Below are 6,000 nucleotides of genomic sequence, written 5' to 3' on the forward strand. Positions count from 1 at the left end.
AATATGATTTTTAGAAAAAGACTTGGAGTCGTAACTTATTTTCGTTTTATTTTTAGAGAAAAAACAAAATAAGAAAGAAAATCCTAAGTCTAACTCTTTATTTGGAAAATGCGATTCGTGAAAAACCAAACTTGGGTTTAGGGGTCATATTTATTAGGAAGGTACTGTAAAGACCATAACATCTCTCTAAGCCTTTAAAAACGAGTCTCTATTAAATAAAATGAAACAAGTGTAACAATTGATAAAAAAATTAATAAATACCAAAATGATCACATATCAAAAGCAACTCATGATAACAAATAAATAAACAAAGTGAGAATGAGAACATACCTTGACAGCAGGTAATAAAGCGTTATCATAAAACAATATTAGTATACATTGATAAGTGTAAAATATTTCACACAAAACCAATCAAAATCAAACAATATCAACCATACAATTTACCTGAATTATTTTCGAAATAAATGTTACGACTGTTGGCCCCACTATTGTTATGAATTAATTCTCATAAATTCCATTATTTTGGAATTATAAAAACTTAATCATTAAAAAAAATTGAAAATGAGAGTTTTGAAAACTAAATTCAAAAATTGGAATTTTGGAAAATTTATTTGAATATGGCATTTAAAAAATAAATAAATTTGGAAATTGGAATTTCGGAAAATTTATTGGAAGATGACATTTTAAAAATTAAATTTGGAAATTGGAATTTTTGGAAAATTTATTTGCATATGGCATTTTATAAATTAAATTTGGAAATTTGAATATTTGGAAAATTTATTTGAAGATGGAATTTTATAAATTAAATTTGGAAATGAAATTTTTGGAAAATTTATTTGAATATGGTATTTTAAAAATTAAATTTGAAAATTGAAATTTTTGGAAAATTTATTTGAAGATGGTATTTTAAAAATTAAATTTGGAATTTTGAAATTTTTGGAAAATTTATTCGAAGATGGCATTTTTTAACAAAAATTAATTTTGGAATTTTGGAAAATTATTTCGAGAATGAAATTTTGGAAAATTATTTAAAAATTGAAGTGAAAAAAAAAATTATTTGAAAGTTTGGAATTTTGAAAATTATTTTAAAAAAATAATTTGTGAAAACGTGTGAGCATAAAGGATCAAAAAGGAATATGGGCATGTATGCTCCAAGGATGGCCACCAAATGTTAATTGTGTATGCAGAAGCTTAAGATTTTTATAACAGGTTATATATAATAAAAAATACACTTTGTTGACTTCTTTTTGCTTGTTTCAGCCCTTGGTCCTTCAATTGCATGAATAACCTCAATGAACTCTCAACTTGCCCATTCCGAGATAATCCAAAAATGAAAGCATTGCAATATCCTACATCCATGTGATCCATTTGATCAAACACTTGTGACATCTCAGATGTGCAAGAACGCTTCCCGTACATATCAACAAGTGCGCTACTGACGCATTTATCTGACACAAGACCTTGCTTTATCACATAACCATGAATTAGTATCCCATAACCAAATCCTCCTAATCTCTAACAACCAAGGATGAAAATATCGGTAATCACGGATATATCGGTATTTCGATTTTACGGATATATCGGAGATATATCAACAAATATTTTGAAAAAAAATATCGGTAAGCTTAAAATTGTTAAAAACTCATGAAAATGTAAGGAAAACCTCATAATAATATAATTAGAAGTATAATAGACATTTTAAAGTTATTTTATTAAAAATTTTGATATATATATAACATGATTTATCATATTTGATAATAATATCGTATGCATCGATAAAAATGTGAATTTTATAAATGTACATTTATTATTAAATTACACCTAATATTATGATATTTGATTATAATATGTCTAATTTTAAAATATATATTAATATTAAAATATGATCCATTTAATTCAATTGTATTAAACAATATAAAATAAATTATGATATATATATTCACCACCCTTATTTATGCATTCTCAAAGTTTCATCAATTTCATCACACACTTGCTACTTTCTCTCAGATGCTCACCCGAGGCCTCAAGCCTAACAATCGTGCCTTCCCTAGTGTTGCTAAGGCCTGTGTTGGACTATCTGCCCTGAAGCCTGGCCGACAGGTTCATGGCATTGCCACGAATCCTAATTCCCTTAAGAGGTATATTGAAAGTCTATTATTAGTCCTAGAGTAAGGCACTCTATTTAGAGAGTAGGACAAGATGAGTAAAAGGTAGAGGCATAGCAGTTCACATGTATATTAAATGCATGTGGTTAGTTAGAGTGCTTTGGTTGCGACTTTTAAGAGGTTTTGAACCTGAAAGGTATCGACACACGCAGGTCAACGAAAGTCAGGGGATCGCTTACCATCTGGGCTAACTTGCCCTTTGATATATTATGTGCAATAAATTTATATATACTTAAATTCATTATATAAAGAAAATATTAAAAGAAATATAATTTTTATATTTTTGGTAATTAATTAAAAGATTTTGCATTTAATTATAAAATAATTATAATTAATTTGCTCTTTAAAATATTCTTTTAATATTTTTTTTATATAATGAATTTAAGTATATATAAATTTATTGCACATAATATATCAAAGGGCAAGTTAGCCCATATGGTAAGTGGGTGAACCCAAACCAAAAGGTTTGGGGTTCAAATCCCCTGACTTTCGTTGACCCTTGTGTCGATACCCTTCAGGTTCAAAACCTCTTAAAAGCCGCAACCAAAGCACTCTAACTAACCATATGCATTTAATATACATGTGAACCAAAGAAGATTGAACAAAATAATCTGAATCAAACCCAGCTACTGCTACGCCTCTACCTTTTACTCATCTTGTCCTACTATGTCTTACTCTAGGACTAATAATAGACTTTCAATATACCTCTTAAGGGAATTAGGATTCGTGGCAATGCCATGAACCTGTCGGCTAGGGAAGGCACAATTGTTAGGCTTGAGGCCTCGGGTGAGCATCCGAGAGAAAGTAGCAAGTGTGTGATGAAATTGATGAAACTTTGAGAATGCATAAATAAGGGTGGAGAAAGAGAAGACATTGGGCTTAGGAACCAAATCAAGAACAAGAGTTGCATCCGCAAAGCACATGTTAATAGCATAATGCGATAGAAATTTGGTGGCGAGATGGGTATCGTTGAAGAGTCTAGTCTTGAGGATGTGGGCATGAGCTTGACGTGTTTCAACATTGAGGATGAGAGGGAGCTCTTGATCAACCTTCCCCTTGGGATGCATTGTATGGTTCACTTCCTCAGCACCAAATGCATTTTAAATGGAGATAAAAACATGATTAGGCATCTCAAAGGAGAACCAAAACAGAGCCGAAGAAAGAGGGCCAAAACTAGACATAAAATACAGTAAAAGTAAAAAAAAAAAATCGCAGATTCCACAAACAGGCACAACATATAGTGTCCACAATCGAGCATCAAAATGAACTCAAAATCAATAGGAGGTAGGACATAACAATGTGAAGTAGAGAAATATGGAGCATGTTGTAATCATACCTGGACAAAACCGGTGAGCCCCTCCTCTACTTCTTCTTCAGTTCCAAATTTCCTTACTCCAGCTCCTTCCCCTTACAACTCTTTTTTTCTCTCAAAACCTTCGAAAAATCTCCCACCTGTGAACAACCTTCTTCTTCTCTCGCTTGCTCTTTTTTTTTTTTTTTTGTTTATCCGCCTCTCCTAGCTTCCTTTGCGAGCTTCTAACGGCTCCATTACTGACCCTTTAACAAGTCCCCATTTTCAACCACCACTATGGCAAGGTGGGCATATGTCCCATGCAACTCGTTTTCTAGAAATCGTCCCCCACTCCAAAACGAAATGATGTCCAATTCCTCCCGGGTGCTCCTTAAAGGTGGCAGGAAAAATTAAAATAAAAAACTATTAAAATGTAATAAAACAATGATAATAAATAAATAAATAAATAAATAATCCAATGATCTAAAAAAAAGGGGAGTCCACATAGTAGTTCGATAAATATTATTTATCACAAAAAACGTGGTTTCGATGAAAAATAAATTAATAATAATTTATTTTTGTCTTATTAATGTCAAAAGCATGTGAAGTCGTAGCGCCAATTTCCACAAGACAAGATAATATTGAGTTGTCTTATTGATTGGATGCTACCATGCTACAAAATATTTTAGACAATTAATAATTTTTTTTTCTTTTATCAAATAAAGTCTACGACCCTTTATGGAGTCCACGTATAAGAGCATAACTTGTAATAAAGTGCTTAAAAAATGTTGGAAAAAAAATATTTTTAATTGTTTTTATTATTTTATTTTCAAAAACATCTCTCCGTATCATGCCATATCTTAACTAAATCCAAAAAAGTAATAATAATATTAATGTAGGTGTTTAATCTAGGTTATATGGTCCCCGCGTTTATTCCGTTTTAGACCTACGCGGAAAATAATTTTGGGTTGGGCCCCATTATTGGGTTGTCCTCAGAAGAGTTGTACTGAGTTTGGGGTGTAGGGGTCTTAGGGTGTCAAAATTTTTAATTTTTTTTTAAATATTTTATTTTGGAAAATATTTGTATTTTTCAGATCTTGACTAAATCGAATGGCTATAATTTTTTAGATTAATAAATTTGTCACATTATGAATAGATAATTAATATGAGTAAGTTAATTGTTGGACCAACTACTTTTAATAATTAAATTTGCCCATAATTACTATTGGTGTGGGAGTTAGAAAATAAGTTGAAATGACAAGAATAATAATTTATTTTGGAATAAAAAAAGGTAAAAAGCAAAAATCAACTACATAGTTTTGTGATAGTCGTAAACCTAAAGGCAAAGAATCAAATCCTTATTAATGAAGATTTGTTTTCCAAAATCTCGAGGGGTTCATTTACTCCCATAAGCCTTATGTGAGTTCACTCTAGTCACTGACGGTGTTATTTTTATTTACGATCAAATTAAATTTTGAATGAAAGAAGAAAAGCTAGAAGAAGAGTTGTTTTCTCAAATCTAATAAGTTATAGCCCTTTTGGAAGTGATTTTGAGAGAGAAATATTTTTCTAATGTTTTGAAGTTTTTTCTTGTGAAAATTAAAGTGCGTTTGACAGTGATCGTATGAAGTGTTTCTAATATTTTTAATACTTAAAGTATGAAAATTTTCAAATGTTATAAAGATTAAAAATACTTCATAAAATCACAATCAAACGCACTCTTAAATATGTAATAAATTTTTTAATATCATTTTTATAATTATGAAGAATCACTTGAAATGATTCTTTAAAAATCACTTATCAAGTGATTTATTTCAAAAGTACTTTTGAAAAACACTCCAAACTAAAAATACTTTAGTTAAAATCATTTAGACTATTAAAATAAAGGTTAATTTCATTTACAATAAGAGTACGTTTGGTGGTCTTTTTCTTGAAAGTGTTTTTTAAAATGTTTTTAAAAGAATCATCTATCAAATGTTTCTCCAAAAAATAGTACAAATGTTTTTCAACTTTTTAAAAATGTTTCCTAATTTCTACCAAATGTATAAGTTTACCTCAAAAATACTTTCTAAAAGTGTTTTTGTCAATCAAAAGCCACCATTAATTTCAAATTTTGTTAGTTACTCCTATAAATGTGTTTCGTACATAATTTTTTTTTTTAATTATTAAATACATCTACTTAAATTTTTTTCATTTAAAATATTTCTAAAATTAATTTTATAAATTTATATGAGTGTTAATCCACGAAATTTGAATGATTGGATGTATTTACATCAAACATTAGGGTTTAAGTAAATTTAAGCCCTCAAACTGGGCTAAACCTGTACTGGGCCTAAGCATATAGGCCAGGAAGAAAGGAGTAAAGGTTTGGGCACAACTCGAACTGCTAACCCAGGCCCTGGCCCAAAACACTTCCAATTAATACCCGCCTAGGTTCTGATCCAGGCTGTAATTTAAGTTGGTGATTCAACAGCAAGTATACTATTTCGTCCCAAATTCTAGAATTTGATGACTGCTTCATTAATTGAATTACTAGTTGGGTCC

The sequence above is a fragment of the Vitis vinifera genome, chromosome 15 (assembly GCF_030704535.1).
Source record: "Vitis vinifera cultivar Pinot Noir 40024 chromosome 15, ASM3070453v1".
NCBI lineage: Eukaryota > Viridiplantae > Streptophyta > Magnoliopsida > Vitales > Vitaceae > Vitis > Vitis vinifera.